The sequence below is a fragment of the Hemitrygon akajei genome, chromosome 16 (assembly GCF_048418815.1).
Source record: "Hemitrygon akajei chromosome 16, sHemAka1.3, whole genome shotgun sequence".
NCBI classification, from domain to species: domain Eukaryota; kingdom Metazoa; phylum Chordata; class Chondrichthyes; order Myliobatiformes; family Dasyatidae; genus Hemitrygon; species Hemitrygon akajei.
In genome coordinates this window covers 53771812-53789438 of record NC_133139.1, presented here as the reverse complement: position 1 = coordinate 53789438, position 17627 = coordinate 53771812, and the positions used below count along the sequence as shown (strand labels likewise).

Below are 17627 nucleotides of genomic sequence, written 5' to 3'. Positions count from 1 at the left end.
CTTAATAGAGGTACTTAAAATTATGAGGGGGATAGATAGAGTTGACGTGGATAGGCTTTTTCCATTGAGATTCAAACAAGAGGACATGAGTTGAGAGTTAGGGGGCAAAAATTTAGGGGTAACATGAGGGGGAACTTCTTTACTCAGAGAGTGGTAGCTGTGTGGAACGAGCTTCCAGTAGAAGTGGTAGAGGCAGGTTTGGTATTGTCATTTAAAGTAAAATTGGATAGGTATATGGACAGGAAAGGAATGGAGGGTTATGGGCGGAGTGCAGGTCGGTGGGACTAGGTGAGAGTAAGCGTTCGGCACGGACTAGGAGGGCCGAGATGGCCTGTTTCTGTGCTGTAATTGTAGGAGAAGAGAAACTCTGATGAAATGCTGACTGGCAACTCCTGCTTCGCTGCTGATACCAAACTGTTTCGGCCTTTGCCGTTCCTTTGTCTTCATCAGATGCGTAGAGAGGCCGAGCTTGCTGCATGGGCAACAGCTTGCTCTCCATATCGTACTGCCCAAGATTGAGTATATAGTCAGCTAGGATGCAACGTTCATGGTCAACACTGACCGACAGAGGCTTCACTCACTCATCAGACCAAGGTGAAGTAGGAGGTCATATTCTGCATGGAGTTTGGTGACCAGTGGTGTGCCTCAGAGATCTGTTCTGGGACCCCTTAGAACCATAGGACCATAGAACATTACAGCACAGAAACAGGCCTTTTGGCCCTTCTTGGCTGTGCCGAACCATTTTTCCGCGTAGTCCCACTGACCTGCACCTGGGCCATATCCCTCCAAACCCCTCTCATCCGTATACCTGTCCAAGTTTTCTTTAAATGTTAAAAGTGAGCCCACATTTACCACTTCATCTGGCAGCTCATTCCACACTCCCACCACTCTCTGTGTGAAGATGCCCCCCCCCCACCAATGTTCCCTTTAAACTTTTCCCCCTTCACCCTTAACCCATGTCCTCTGGTTTTTTCTCCCCTAACCTCAGTGGAAAAAGCCTGCTTGCATTCACTCTATCTATACCCATCATAATTTTAACCTCTATTAAATCTCCCCTCATTCTTCTATGCTCCAGGGAATAAAGTCCTAACCTATTCAACCTTTCTCTGTAACTCAGTTTCTCAAGTCCCGGTAACATCCTTGTAAACCCTTCTCTGCACTCTTTCAAGCTTATTAAGGTCCTTCCTGTAATTAAGTGACCAAAACTGCACACAATACTCCAAATTCGGCCTCACCAATGTCCTACATAACCTCACCAAAACATTCCAACTCTTATACTCAATGCTTTGATTTATGAAGGCCAATGTACCAAAAGCTCTCTTAACTACCCTATCTACCTGTGACACCACTCTTAGGGAATTTTGTTATCTGTATTCCCAGATCCCTCTGCTCTACTGCACTCCTCAGTGCCCTACCATTTACCTTGTATGTTCTACCTTGGTTTGTCCTTCCAAAGTGCAATACCTCACACTTGTCTGCATTATACTCCATCTGCCATGTTTCAGCCCATTTTTCCAGCTTGTCCAAATCCCTCTGTAAGCTTTGCAAACCTTCCTCACTGTCCATTACACCTCCAATCTTCGTATCATCATCAAATTTGCTGATCCAATTTACTACATTATCATCCAGATCATTGATATAGATGACAAATAACAATGGACCCAGCACTGATCCCTGTGGCACACCACTAGTCACAGGCCAACACTCAGAGAAGCAATCCTCCACTACCACTCTCTGGCTTCTCCCATTGAGTCAATGTCTAATCCAATTTACTACCTCATCATGTATACCTAGCGACTGAATCTTCCTAACTGACCTCCCATGCGGGACCTTGTCAAAGGCCTTACTGAAGTCCATGTAGACAACATCCACTGCCTTCCCTTCATCCACTTCCCTTGTAACCTCCTCGAAAAACTCTAATAGATTTATTAAACGTGACATACCATGCACAAAGCCATGTTGACTCTCCCTAATAAGTCCCTGTCTATCTAATTACTGGTAGATCCTATCTCTTAGTACTCCTTCCAATAATTTACCTACTACTGACATCAAACTTACTGGCCTATAAATTCCCAGATTACTTTTAGAGCCTTTTTTGAACAACGGAACAACATGAGCTATCCTCCAGTCCTCTGGCACCTCACCCATAGATACCGACATTTTAAATATATCTGCCGGGGCCCCTGAAATTTCAACACTAGTCTCCTTCAAGGTCCGAGGGAATACCCTGTCAGGTCCTGGGGATTTATCTACTATGATTTGCTTCAAGATAGCAAGCACCTCCTCCTCTTCAGTCTGTATAGGTTCCATGACCTCACTACTTGTTTGCCTTACTTCCATTAACTCCATGCCAGTTTCCTTAATAAATACAGATGCAAAAAAACCATTTAAGATCTCCCCCATTTTTTTGGGTTCCATACATAGCCGACTACTCTGATCTTCAAGAGGACCAATGTTATCCCTTACTATCCTTTTGCTCTTAATATACCTGTAGAAGCTCTTTGGATTATCCTTCACCTTGACTGCCAAAGCTACCTCATGTCTTCTTTTAGCCCTCCTGATTTCTTTCTTAAGTATTTGTTTGCACTTTTTATACTCCTCATGTACCTTATTTGTTCCCTAGAGAATCAAATACAGCAAAGTAGGACACATACAAAGAGCAAACTAAAATAAATAGACTGCACAGAGAAGAAAGATAAAAAAAAGTCAAGTTGCAGTTTCAAAAAATACTAATCTGCACAAATTAGTGAGGCAGTGATCACAATATGATTGAGTTTAACTTGAAATTTGAGAGGGTGAAAATAAAGTCTGATGTAGCAGTATTTCAGTGGAGTAAAGGAAATTACAGTAGCATGAGAGAGGAGTTGGCCAAAGTAAATTGGAAGGTGATGCTGGCAGGGATGACAGCGGAGCAGTAATGGTGTCAGTTTCTGGGAAAAATGAGGAAGGTGCAGGATAGATTTATTCCAAAAATGGAGGAATACTTAAATGGCAAAATAGTGCAACCGTAGCTGACAAAGGAAGACAAAGCTAACGTAAAAGCAAAAGAGAGGACATACAACAAAGCAAAAATTAGTGGGAAGATAGAGGCTTGGGAAATTTTAAAAATCCTACAGGGAGCAACTAAATCATTAGGAGGGAACAGATGAAATATGAAAGCAAGCTAGCAAATAATATCAAAGTGGATAGTAAAAGCTTTTTCAAATATGTAAAAAAATAAAAGAGAGATGAGAGTGGATATAGGACCGCTGGAAAATGAGACTGGAGAAATAATAATGGGGGACAAGGAGACGGCAGATGAACTACATGAGTATTTTGCATCAATCTTCACTGTGTAAGATACTAGCAGTATGCAAGTTGTTGAAGTGTGCGAGCGAGGAGAAGTGAGTGCAGTTGCTATTACAATGGAGAAGGTGTTCAGAAAGCTGAGAGACCTAAGGGTATAAAAGTCATCCAGACCAGATGAAGTGCACCCTAGGGTTCTAAAAGAGATAGTGGTAGAGACTGTGGAGATATTAGTAATTATCTTTCAAAAAAAATCATTGGACTCTGTCATGGTGCCAAATGACTGGAAAATTGCAAATGTCACTCAACTCTTTAAGAAAGGAGGAAGGCAGCAGAAAGGAAATTATAGACCAGTTAGTCTGACCTCAGTGGCTGGGAAGATGTTGAAGTCAATTGTTAAGGATGAGGTTATAGAGTACTTGGTGACACGGGTCAAAATAGGACAAAGTCAGCCTGGTTTCCTTAAGGGAAAATCTTGCCTGACGAACCTGGTGGAATTCCTTAAGGAAATTACATGTAGGATAGATAAAGAGGATACAGTGTATGTTGTATATTTGGACTTCAGAAAGCCTTTGACAAGATGCCACACATGAGGCTGTTAACCAAGTTAAGACTCTATGGTATTACAGCACCAGGATGAACTTCCCTTGATGAGGGTTACCTTATGTAGGAATTGAGAGTTGTTGGACCATCTAAGCTAAGAGCTAAAGTGTTGGAGGAGTTACATGTTAATGATTAAATGAAGTCAAAATGAAATTGTTGGCTCAAAGATTTGGTGGCCTACAATAGATGAGCAGTTATGAGCATTTACCATGCCAACATGTCCAGAGGAAAGGTGTCCAGGGCTGTCAGAACCACTTCCTACAGCCCCAGAATCAACTCCTGCACCAGCCATGGAGAAAGTCCCAGAACCTGAGATTGGTTCATAGCTACAAGTCTCACCTGCCAAGCCCCCCACACACCATCAGGAAAGCCATTATCCCACAAGAGTAAGAGCGATTAAATTGAGATGCATTCTATATTGAGTTGGAGTTTTTAGCTGAGGAAGGAGATGTGTTGTGTGTTTAATATTTCAGTAATATTTGAGTAATATTGTAAATATATTGTTTCATTAAGCATTACTTATTTACATAATTCATTATGGTGTACAAAATACATGAATGACATATGTTATGACACCACGACATCTTAAGTGCATACCTCACTAAAGTAAGAATGAAACTAGACATGTTCCCCCTGGTCTCAGTGTTTTTCTTTTGATCAGTTTTATGTTTTGGAGTTATATAACATAACATCCTCCCTGTCTGGTTGTGCCTTAGATGTGAGTTTGATGTCAGGATGATGTTTTCTGATTGAGGATGTTGCCCTAGAGAGCATGCTCTTCTGTAAAATTGTTCTGGGATCCTCTATTATCGTGAGCCTCTCTGGCACCTAGAAACCAGAGGAAAGCTATTCAGAACCATGCCAGTAGTCTTTCTTGTTGTCCAGGGCAAGGTTTCATTCAACCTCTGAACTCAGCAGTCACTATTCTGCCCCCCAAGTCCTGACAAACTGTATTGTTTTATCTCAGTCCTGATGAAGGGTCTCACCTGTTTATTCCTTTCCTTAGGACCTGCTGAGTTTCTTTAGCAATTTGTGTGTATTACCATTTTATTCTGTCATTGAGCTGGAAACTAGTTGATTTTTCAGTTTTTTTCATAAATTTTAAAGTGTTTGCCCAAAAGATAACAAGCAATCCAGGTTTACTATCCAGATACATCAGAATCAGAATCAGGGTTGATACCTTTGGGAAATATTGTGAAATATGTTGTTACACAGCAGCAGTACATTGTAATACAAAACAATAAAACTATAAATTACAATAAGAAATGTGTATATATACTTTGTCCATTTTATATACACACACACACACACACACACACACACACACACACACACACACACACACACACACACACACACACACACACACACACACACACACACACACACACACACACACACACACACACACACACACACACACACACACACACTCATTGTCCATTCAGAAATCTGACAGTGGAAGGGAAGAAACTGTTCTCAAAGTGTTGAGGCTCCTATCTCCTCCTTAATGTGAAGAGGGTATGTCCTGGATGATGGAGTTCTTAATGACAGATGCTGCCTTTTTGAGCATTGCCTTTTGAAGATGTCCTCAATGCTGGGAGACTAGTGCCCATGATGGAGCTAGCTGAGTTTACAACTTTCTGCAACTTTTTCCAATCCTGTGTAGTGCCCCCCTCCCCCATTCCAGACAGTGATGCAACCAGTTAGAATGCTCTCCATGGTGAATCTGTAGAAATTTGCAAGCAACTTTGGTGATGAACTATGTCTCCTCAAACTCCTAGTGATATATATTTTTTATTTATTTACAGATACAGCTTGGAACAGGCCCTTCTGGCCCTTTGAACCACACCGGCCAGCAACCCACTGATGTAACCCTAGCCTAATCATGGGACAATTTATAATGTCCAATCAACCAACTAACTGGTATGTCCTTGGACTGTGAGATAAAACCAGAGCACCTGGGGGAAGCCCATGCACACAAGAAGTAACATGCAAACTTGCTTACAGAAGGCAAGTTGAGCTCTGAACTCAACGCCCCAAGCTGTAATAACGTTGCGCTAACCGCTACGTTACTATCGTGCCCCATATAGCTGCTGTTGTGCCTTCTTTGTAATTGCATCAATATGTTGGACCCAGGATAGATCTTCAAAGAGTTTGACACCCAGAAATTTGCAACTGCTCATCCTTTCCACTGCTGATCCCTCCATGAGGACTGGTGTGTGTTCCCTCAACTTCCATGCCCTGTAGTCCACAATATATTCCTTGATCTCACTGATGTTGATTGTGAGGTTGTTGTTGTGGCATCTCTTAACTAGCTGACCTATCTCACTCCTGTACGCCTCCTCATCACCATCTGAAATTATGCCAACGTAAGCTGTGCATTGGCAAATTTATAAATGATGTTTCAACTGTGCCTAGCTACAATAGTCATGAGTGTAGGGAGAATAGAGTAGTGGGCAAACACGCACTCTTGAGGTGCCCCAGTCTTTATTGTTAGTGAGGATCATGGCTTGCTACAGCAGCTGCACTGCACATGCCACTAGGACCTGCAGAGCTGTGAGTGCAGTAAAGCAGCTAGGAGAATCAAAAATGTTCTCTCTTCTTCCCTCTTCCTTCAGAAAGAAGGTACAAAATGCTGAAAGCACATACCACCAGGCTCAAGGACAGCTTCTACCCCGCTATTCTCAGACTCTTGAACAGACCTCTTGTATGATGTTGGACTCAACCTTGTTGTTATTTTGCAGTTTATTGTTTACCTGCACTGCACTTCCCCTGTAGCTTTTACAATTTATTTTGCATTGCTATTATTTCACCTTGCTCTACTTAGGTGCACTGTGTAATGATTTGATCTGTATGAACAGTATGCAAGACAAGCTTTTCACTACATGTGACAATAATAAAACAATACCAATACAAATAGCAATTTTTAATGTTTCTCATGTTTTCGTTAACTTCTGGACTGCCTTTGAGAAGGGGCTCCTGACTTCTGGGCTCACTGGATTACATCCAATTTGATGATAGTGAATCTTTCTTCTATGTTTCTAGGATGCCCAACAATGGGAATCATTTGCTGTTATTTGAATTATACATATTAAATGTATAATATAGATCACCCTTCATCTCTCATATCCTAGTAGCACAAGCATTGCCCAGGCAGCTGCCACCATAATTAACCTTCAGAGCTCCTGAATGTATTCCTCTGGTAAACATTTCCTCCAAGGCCAAGATATTCATCCCTAGTGTAATGGCTGCAGACTTCTACACTGAACTTTATCTTCCACCATCCTCACAACTTAATTAATTTTCCCTTAAAATTTCCTGCATGAAAAGAAGCTATGACCCCGTCGGACGAGACGATGGTGGCGAGACGAAATCTTAAAGGAATTTAAAACCGCTGTCAAACAGTTAGAAGACAAACTGGATCGGATCAACGATAAAGTGGACAAACATGCTGAACACTTATCTCGCATCGATTCGACTTCTGAAGATTTAGAAAGTCGTGTTCGATACTTGGAGACTCTCTATTCCAGCTTAGAGGAAAAATCTAACAAACTTCTTTCCAAAATGGTGGATCTCGAAAATCGTAGCAGACGCTGTAACATCAGAATTCTGGGATTACCAGAGGCGACTGAAAAGGGATCAACCGTGAAGTTTTTCGCCGAGTTTCTCTGTGAGTTATTCGGGAAAGATTTGCTTCCAAAGCCGCCCGAGCTCGAACGGGCACACAGAGTTTACGTTCCCCCTGGAATTCTGGGCTCCCGCCCGCGACCAGTAATCTTGTGTTTCCATCAATACCAGGTAAAACACAGTCTGATCGTAGAGCCGCGTCGCAGGGGGTCGCTTCCCTTCAAGGATACAACCATTCGCTTTGTGGAAGATTTTGCACCCCAGACCTTAAAGATGCGCGCTGAGTTTAAAGGCGCAATGAAAGTGCTTTTTGATCGTGGTTTCAAACCTTCCCTTCGTAACCCTGCTGATCTACGAATCAAGCTTAATACCAGGAAATATAAGTGGTTCAAATCAGCGAAGGAAGCTGAAGCGTTTGTGGCAAGTCTTCCGGCTATCCAGCCATCTTCGAAATCTGATCGGACCTCATAAAATGGTGGATAAGTACTCCTCGTAGTAAAATTACTTTCTCTGGACTCGGAATTCACTTGAATCACTCGGACATTATTCATTGAAACTTTAAGGGCCGTTGACAATCTCTCCCGGGATTTGGTGTGTGTGTAATCTATTTTTATTCTTGTATAACTTTACCTACAGAGTTCTGCAACTAATTCTAACTTGTTTTGGAGGTTCGAAGTCTTTAGTGAAGGCCTCCCTGTTTGTCGGTTCACAGTTCAACTGCTGATTTATTTTTCCTTTGTTTTAAATATTTATTTATTTTACCTTTTTCTTTTCTTCACCCCTTTTTGCTAATCTCTGAATTTTCTTCTCCCTTCTCTGTAAATGGTTGATAAACACTCGTCTTGAATTTATAACTTTCCCCTTCCTCTTTTTTTTCTTTTTCCTTCTTACCTTTTTTTCCCCTTTCTCTTACTTTATTCTTCTATAATGTTTCACGGGTAGGTTAGTTTTGGTTTTCTTCCGATTTTCTCTGTATTAAGTTGTATATCTCTGCAGAAGGTGTTCTAATCTGTAGTTATGTTTTCTAGTGCATAAATTAGTTATTATTTGCTATAATATTTATACGGAAATGTTGTTAATGACACAGATCTGGAAGTTGTATTTAGGTTAAATTTTTTTGGTAGAGCTACCTACTTGTTTTGGTAGCCGTCTAGTTTTGGGTTGTGCGGGTGGGGTGGATTTTTCCAGTTCCAACATCTCTTTATTGCTTAGGACATGTTTTTATATTTTGACCTTACGAATCTATGTTTACATCTCTGCTCCCAGACTGCTATTGTACTGCTTGACTTTTTATATGCCTGCTGCCTTTTATGCATTAGTAATTGATAATGGCTAGTGCACTTAAATTCGTGAGCTGGAATGTAAAGGGATTGAACCACCCTGTTAAAAGGAGGAAGGTATTCTCACATATCAAACAACTCAAAGCTGACATTGCTTTCCTTCAAGAAACTCATATTCGTTGTTTTGATAACTCCCGGCTTCTGTCAAAGTGGGCGGGTCAGCATTTTCTTCATCCTTTGCCGCTAAAGCTAGGGGAGTTTCCATTCTTATTAATTCAAATATTCCTTTTGAACTCCATAATAAAATATCTGATACAAATGGCCATTTTATTATTGTTTCTGGTAAACTATATAACACTAAAGTTGCACTAGCAAACCTGTATGCCCCCAACTTTGATGATGTTAACTTTTTTGAACGGTTTTTTTTCCTCACTACCAGACTTAAACTCATACTCTCTTATATTGGGTGGTGATTTCAACTGTTGGTTGGATCCTAAACTGGACCGATCATCCTCTGTTACCAGATCACCTACTAAATCTGCCTTAGCTATTCAATCAGTTCTTAATTCGGATCTAAAGATCCATAAGGTCTGGGGACCTTTTATCGAGTACTTTCATAACCTTCCTCTTGACTAGGGTTTTTTTTTTCCTTTTTTTTCCTTTTTGGTCCCTTGCTTTCAGCTCCCTTTTTTTTCTGGTAGTAGGCATTATTATCCTCTGTTGCTAAGTGTATTCACAGTCTGGGAGTTTGACTGTCCGGACTTATACTCTTTATACTGTGTGGTGGTTGGTCTGGAGTTGTTGTTGTTTTTTTCTTGTGTTGTGGGGCTTGGGGAGGACACTAAGCTCACTTGTCTTTAATTTAGGTGCTTTTTTTGTTAAATTTTCTTCCTTTGTAGCATATTGTTATTGTATGCTTAATCTTGCACTGTATTAATGCTCCTCATTGGGATTTGGGGTTTTTAATTTTGTAAAATGTTTTGAAAAACTAATTTTAAAAATTTCAAAAAAAAAAATAAAATTCCTGCATGTCATGCCTTGTAAATGCTTTGATATGTAAAGAGGTGAATGGCTTGTCACAGAAAACTTTGTTTCTGACCTGCAGTATTGTATCCATGTGGTTGGTTTGTTAGATTCAAGGCCAGACATTCTCACCTCAACTCTGGAACCAGATCTTGGGTTCATGTTTGGACTTAGAATGTCCAAGTTTCCAGGTCTGGGCAAAGCTCTGGCTAGGCATACATGAGCTGGCTACTGCTGAGTGAGAAACACTTAGTCACATTGTTGACAACACCTTCCATCATTTTGCTGACAATTCCAAAGAGACTGGTTCGGATATGCCCTGTACTAACCAGGCATATGCTAGTGTTGTAACTGCATTGGAAATGCTTGGCAAGAAAAAGTAGTTCTGAAGCTGGGATGTTATTTGCTCTGTTCATTGGAGTTTGGAATGGGGCTCAGGAGATCTCAATGAAACCTACTGAAAATTGAAGGATCTGGGTAGAGTGGACATGGAGAGGATGCTTTCAATAGTGGGAGAGTCTAGGACCAGAAGACATAAACTTTGAATAGAATAATGTCCCTTTAGTACAGAGACAAAGAGGAATTTTGTTGCGTGGTGAATCTGTGGAATTCTTTTCCACAGATGGCTGTGGAAGACAAGTCATATTTAAAGCCATGCTTGATAGGTTCTTTTTTTATCACTAATTTTTATTGCAACACCAGCAAATTACTTTCAATACACCAGTTGCGGATTACATTTTGACTGTTTAACCCAGCCACCCTCCAACCCTCATCCCCATCCCCCCTCTCTCACCTCCACCAACCAACTGAATAATAGTGTATACACAGACAGAGCATTCCTATTTTAACAGAAGATCTTTTAAGTTAGATATCAAATTTGTCCACATTAAGATTGTGTTTGGTCGTGCATCATTTACTCTTGCTGATGATAACTCCAGGTAAGAAATGTCCAAAAAGCTCCGAAGCTAGAGAGTGCTTGAAATATCATGAAGAGGTTTCCAACGCTGGACTACAATCTTCTTAGCTGCATTCAGGCCTGCCAGCCAGACTTTGCATGTTTTATCCATAAGGGAAAGGTGGGAGTCATCATTCGGAAGATGTACAGTGGGGTCCATTGGTAATTGTACCCCCATTAGTTCTGTAAGAGTACTGATAACCTTCCTCCACAAACCAAAAACCCCTGGACATTCCCATACAACATGTATAAATGAGCCAACAGTTCCGTGGGGGCAAAATGAGCAATATGGGTCAGGAACCAGTCCCATTTGATGTCTAATTCTTGGTGTTAGATATGCTCTATGACAAAATTTCAGGTGTATATACAAATGATCTGGGTTTTTCGAAGCACCAGCAGCATTATCCCAAATTGCATCCCAGTTTAAGTCTTGTCCCAATTCAGATATGTCCCTATCCCAGGCTTTCATTCCTGATGTGGGCATATGTTTCTGGGAGTTTAATTTATCATAGATATATGATACGATCTGTCTTGGAGCACTCTGTATCCAACTTAAAATGGAATGGTCCTTTAAATCTGACCCCCAGGGAACACCGTAGGCTTTACAAGCTGATCTTACTCTAAAGTAGAAGAAAAGAGAGTGTTTATCAATATTATATGGAGATAGCAGTTCTTGAAAGCTAAGGATAGTACTTGCCCCACTAATATCTTGAAGAGTAGTAATGCCCTTATCCTCCCAAGTTCTGTTAGTGAATGGTTTCCCCCCAGACAGAAGATGATTATTGTTCCATAATGGAGATGAATTGCTTTTAAATTTTAGGAATTTTTCTGCTGCTCTAAACACTTGTACCATATGGGCTAAAACTAGACCGTAATACAAATCACATTTTTTGGTAGATATATCTATAAAGAGAAAGTCCTTTAACCTTATTGGTGCTATTAGCTCTTGTTCTGTATTTTTCCAAGATGAAAGTTTATCCTCTTCCATCCAACAGCTAAGACTTTTTAATACAAATGCCCAGTGGTGCATTTTAAAATTTGGACATGCCAATTCCCCATCCGACTTTTTGAATTGTAGAGCTGACCACTTCATATTGGGTCATTTACCGTTCCAAACATAGCATCGTAGTAAGAAGTCCAGTTTTTGCCAATATCCTGCTGGAGGCACAGGTAGGATCATTGAGCTGATAAAATTAATGCAGGGTAAGATGTTTATTTTAATGACTGATATATGGGCTGGGTCTGATGCTGGCAGGTGTCTCCATCTATTAATATCTTCTTCTATTTGTTTTCAAAATTAAAGAGTAATTTGTTTTAGCCATAGATGATAGGGAAGTATTAACTTTAATACCCAAGTAGAGGACCTGATTTGTAACATTAATCTGGGGAGGGAGAGACACCTTACTTTTATCTGTATTAATCAGCATCAGTGCTGATTTTGACAAATTAACTTTGTATCCTGAAAGAAATCCAAATTGCTCTAGTGTTTTTAAAACATAGGGGAGAGTTTGTTGAACCTTTGCCATATAAACTAATGTGTTGTCCGTGTAAAGTGATATCGAATGTGATGTTGTACCTATTGTAATAGGGGAGATCTGAGGAGAGTTTCTAATTAAATGTGCAAGCGGCTCAATAGATGTAGAAAAAAACTAAAGGAGACAGAGGGTTCCCTTATCGTGTGCCCCGTCCTATGTCAAATAACTCTGAGAAACCTCCTCCCACACATACCCAGGCTGAAGGTTTAGCATACAGTGTTTGAATCACATTAATAAATTTATCGCCGAACTTAAATTGTTTTAGAACTCTCCAAAGATATGGTCATTCAAGGCGTTTGAGTGCTTTTTCAGCATCTAGAAATAGCAGGTCACAGACAGGCGGGATTTTATGTGTTGCACTCAGTATGTGTAAGAGCCGGCGAATATTATCAGTTGTGAGATGTCCCCTGATAAAGCCCGTTTGAGCTGGGCTAATTATTTTCCCAACTACTGTCTCGAGTCTACTGGCTAAGACTTCGGAAAATATCTTGAGGTCAGCATTTATCAAGGAGATTGGATGGTGATTGGCACGCTCCAAGGGGTCCTTACCGGGCTTAGGTATAACTGTTATCAGGGCTGCGTTTAGATCTCTATGGAAAGCACCATTTCCAATAGCATAATTTAATGTTTCTAACCACACTGGCCCAAGAATATCCCAAAGTGCTAGATAAAGTTCCACAGGTATGCCATCTATACCTGGTGTACAGCTCTTATTTGTAGCTTCGACTGCTTTAAGTAGCACATCCAGTGTAATAGGAGAGTCTAGAGCTTTGGTGTCTTCTGATGACAATGTAGGGAGGTCTAATTCACTAAAAAAAATCTGTGAAGTCATTCTCAGAAGGAACTAAGCCACTTGTATACAGTTCTTTAAAGTAATTCTTGAATGTCTCGTTTATTTCCTTTTTTGAAGATACTACTCCACGGTTAGGGCATCTAATCGCTGGTATAGACCTTTTAGCTTCCTGTTGTTTGAGTGTTAGTGCCAAAAGGTGACTCAGTCTGCTGCCTTCTGCATAATACTTATGTTTGGTTATATGGGTCATATATTCTCCCCTGCTTCTTAATAAATCATTTAATTCTGCTTGTTTTGTTTTGAGCTTGTTTTCTTTTGTTATGGTGTATCTCCTTTTGAGATCATTCTCCAAAACCTTACATTGTTCTTCTAGGGTGGAAATCTTTTGAAGCCGGCTTTTATGTAGGTGGGAACTGAACCATATGGCATTATTTCGTAAGAAACCCTTGATGGATGCCCAAACCACTGTCACATCTGATACACTATTTTTATTTAAGTTTATAAATTCTGTCAGTTTTGTTCTCAATTGTGTTAGAAATACGTCATTTTTTAGAAGGATGGAGTTAAACCTCCACCTAGTAGCCTTATTTTTGATTTTGCCATAATTAAAAGTAGATATAACTGGGTTGTGATCAGGTGTCTGGGCAAAAATTCTATCGAGTGTACCAAAGGCAGGAAACCAGAGGATATACGAATGTAATCTATCCGAGAGAAAGTTTTATGTCTTGTGGAGAAGAAGGTACAGTCTTTAGCAGATGGATTATGCACCCTCCACACATCAGTTAAATTTAAATCCATTAGAAAGAGGTTAAGTGCTTTGGAAGCAGATTCTTGAGAGCTTGATATGGTTGAGGAAGATTTATCCAGGTTATTGTTTACCAAAACATTCATGTCTGAACCAACATATAGTTGGTAGTCACTTAACTTCAGTAATTGTGAGGTAATTGAGGGGAAAAAATTCAGCCTCGAATATGATTGGGGCATATAAGCTAATGAGTGCAACTTTCTAACCCTGAATAGACGTACAGCAAAAAGCTAGACGTCCTTCATTGTCGGAGCCAGTCCTTTCAATTGATACATTAATACTACGTCTCATTAATATCATAACTCCTTTCATATGAGTACTATACCATCAGCTGATGCCACAACGGGTTTATAAAAGCGGTTTCGAACCCTAAGAATGTAATTACGTTTAAGATGTGTGTGGTAAACTATGTATACCTGTCTGGACACGCCCTTCTGCTGACTGCTCCTGTGGCTCCTCCCACAGACCCCTGTATAAAGGCGATTGGGCACTGCTCCTCCCTTAGTCTTTGACATGTCGGACTCCCTTTTCGCTGTTAATACAAGCTTATCGTTCACTTCCAGTCTCCTAGAGTTATTGATGGTGCATCAATTTTATTAACAGTGTTTTTAAAACATGGAGAGCATTTTATGACCCGACAGATTGGATCTCGACCCACAATCCCAGGAAGCCAGCAACACTTTCGAACTCTGGCTAGCATGCTTCGAATCGTACCTGGAGGAGATTCAAGTGACTGAGCCTGCCACAATGCACAGAGTTCTCCTCTCCAGGGTCAGTCCACGGGTCTGCTCCATGATCAGGGACCAACCGAACTACCAGGGCGCGATGGATGCCCTCAAAAGACAAAACCTGCGGCTGGTAAACACCGTCTACGCAAGACATCGCTTACCGACACGGCAGCAGCAGGCAGGAGAGTCGAGCGCTGAGTTTGTCCGGGCCCTACAGACGCTTGTGCGGGCCTGCGACTGCAGGGGACTGACGGCGGAACAGCAGGCGGAGCTTCTAGTAAGAGACGCCTTCGTTACAGGGATCAGGTCAGTGTACGTGCGCCAGTGGCTGCTGGAACACGCTGATCTTACCTTCCATTCTGTGATCAATCTAACCGACACGCTGGAGGCTGCTCTGCACAACGCTGATGCTCTCCAGGAGCACGATCTCCCGCCGGTCCCATGGACGCTGCAGACCCCGCAACCTGCCAGCAAATCGACCATGGCTGCTGCCAGTCGCGAGTCGGCGCAGTGTTCCTTCTGCAGACTCGAGAAGCACCCCCGAAAACGCTGCCCGGCCAGAGAAGCTACCTGCTTCAGCTGCGGAAAGAAAGGCCACTTTGCCAAGGACTGTAAGTCCAGACCGCGAGCAGGGTTGAGCAGTGCCACGTGCGAGGCATGGGGGTCATCATCTTGCCTGCCCGCCGCGTGCACCACCTACGACCCACAGATGCATACCGGGCACCCCACCGGGCCGGACCAAGGCAGCGATTCAACTCTGGCCTCCGTGACCAAAGCGCTCCACACCAGCTCACAAGATCAATGATGGACATCCTGGTGGAGGGGTGCAGGACTAGCTGCCTGTTCAACACGGGCAGCACTGAGAGTTTTATTGACCCGGACATGGTGCAACGCTGTGGACTCGTGACACGGCCGGTAAGCCAGAGGGTCACCATGGCTTTTGGGTCGCATACAACAGACATCCTGGAGGGTTGTGTAGCAACACTAGTGGTGGAGGGCACAGAATATCGGGACTTTACATTATTGGTCATGCCTCAGCTATGCTATTGGGGCTCGACTTCCAGAGCCACCTGAAAAGTGTGACAATGGAGTATGACGGGCCCCTCCCACCAATCACTGTCAGAAATCCCCAGTTCTGTAGGGATTCGTCACATACCCCGCTACTGACCACACACACACACACACCGACCCACGCATCCCATCCAACACCATGCCAACAGCCATGCTACGGACACCACTTGCAGCCTCTCCACCCTCAAGATCCCTCCCCCACCGCTGTTCGCCAACCTGACCCCCGACTGTAAACCTGTGGCAACTAAAAGCAGGAGGTACAGCGCGGGGGACAGGGCCTTCATTAAGTCGAAGGTGCAGTGGCTGCTCAGGGAGGGGATCATTGAGCCAAGCACAAGCCCTTGGAGGGCCCAGGTGGTCATTGTTCGGAACGGGCAGAAAAATAGGATGGTCGTGGACTATAGCCAGACCATCAATAGGTTCACGCAGCTTGACGCGTACCCACTACCCCGCACCGCGGATATGGTCAATCAGATAGCTCAGTACAAGGTGTACTTGACCATAGACCTAAAATCCGCTTACCATCAGCTCCCCATCCGCCTGGAGGACTGCCCCTACACTGCCTTCGAGGCAGGCGGCAGGCTCTATCACTTCCTGCGCGTCCCCTTTGATGTCACGAATGGTGTCTCTGTCTTCCAGAGGGAAATGGACCGGATGGTGGACCAGTGCCAACTGAAGGCCACGTTCCCATATCTGGATAACATCACCATCTGCGGTCACGACTGGCAGGATCATGACTCCAACCTCCAACGATTTTTCCAAGCGGCCAAAGCTCTTAACCTCACCTATAGCAGGGACAAGTGTGTGTTCAGAACCACCGTGCACGCCAAGCCCTACACAGAATCCTCCCGACACTCCCATACCAGGCGCCATGCACACGCATGAGGGGTTACTGATGCCTAACGGGCTGGCCCCTCAAGTCAGGCCGGAGCCAGCACAACCACCGTCACCGGTGCAATCACCACTGGTGCTACGTAGATCGCAGCAATGGACTCGGCCGCTGATAGACTTGACCTGTTAATACACTTGTCAAAAACTTCACCCTGTGGGGACTCTCTTTTAAAACAAAGGAGGGGTGAATGTGGTAAACTATGTATACCTGTCTGGACACGCCCCTCTGCTGACTGCTCCTGTGGCTCCTCCCACAGACCCCTGTATGAAGGTGATTGGGGCACTGCTCCTCCCTCAGTCTTCGCCATGTCAGGTTCCCTTTTTGCTGTTAATAAAAGCCTATCGTTCACTTCCAGTCTCCTAGAGCTATTGATAGTGCATCAATGTGTTTCCTATAACAGAGGAAACACAGAAAGAAAAATCTATTTTCTTTCTGTGTAAGAAATCTAAAACCCTTGAATGCTTGTAGGGAGAGTTTAATCCTCTAACGTTAAATGATACAATAGTGAGATTTTCTAATTTATCTGTGTTGCTTATCTTCCCCTAGATCTGTTATTGTAAGTTTGTGGTGGAGCCCTGAGTTACCCCGTTCCCACCCCCCTCCCATCACCCCTCCCATTCAACCCTATACTTTGTAACATCTGTGAGTGTCACTTAGCAATGTCAACACTGAACATTAACCGCCCCCCTCTAGCACCAACAAATTAGAAAGGCAAAGCGATTCTCATAGACAATCATATCAAAGAGACAAGAAAAAACACCTGGTCAAACCCATTAACCTATATAATTAAAACCATTCCCATCTCAAATATAGTATAACACATAATCAAGATCCCAACAGCTCTCTTGTGGGAGACTGTTGCTTTAATAGACCATCGCTTAGCGATGACGCCAGTGACATCTTATCTCGTGCCCAGGAACATAAACAAGTCTACTGGAGACATAAGCCGAAATGAACATGTACAACTAAAGTAATTCAGAACAAACTGCTGTTTTTCAGCTTCATTCTTGATGAAGTATGACATTTG

At 42.6% G+C, this 17627-nt stretch overlaps 1 long non-coding RNA gene across 2 annotated transcripts in view; it reads left to right on the top strand.

The window, feature by feature from the left end:
* LOC140740055 (uncharacterized) overlaps positions 1–6814 on the top strand; it is a 60453-nt gene extending 53639 nt beyond the window's left edge. For both annotated transcript variants that reach the window (XR_012101787.1, XR_012101788.1), the window contains exon 2: positions 5700–6814. This is a non-coding gene — a long non-coding RNA (uncharacterized lncRNA). The remainder of the gene's footprint in view (positions 1–5699) is intronic.
* The last annotated feature ends 10813 nt before the right edge of the window (positions 6815–17627 follow it).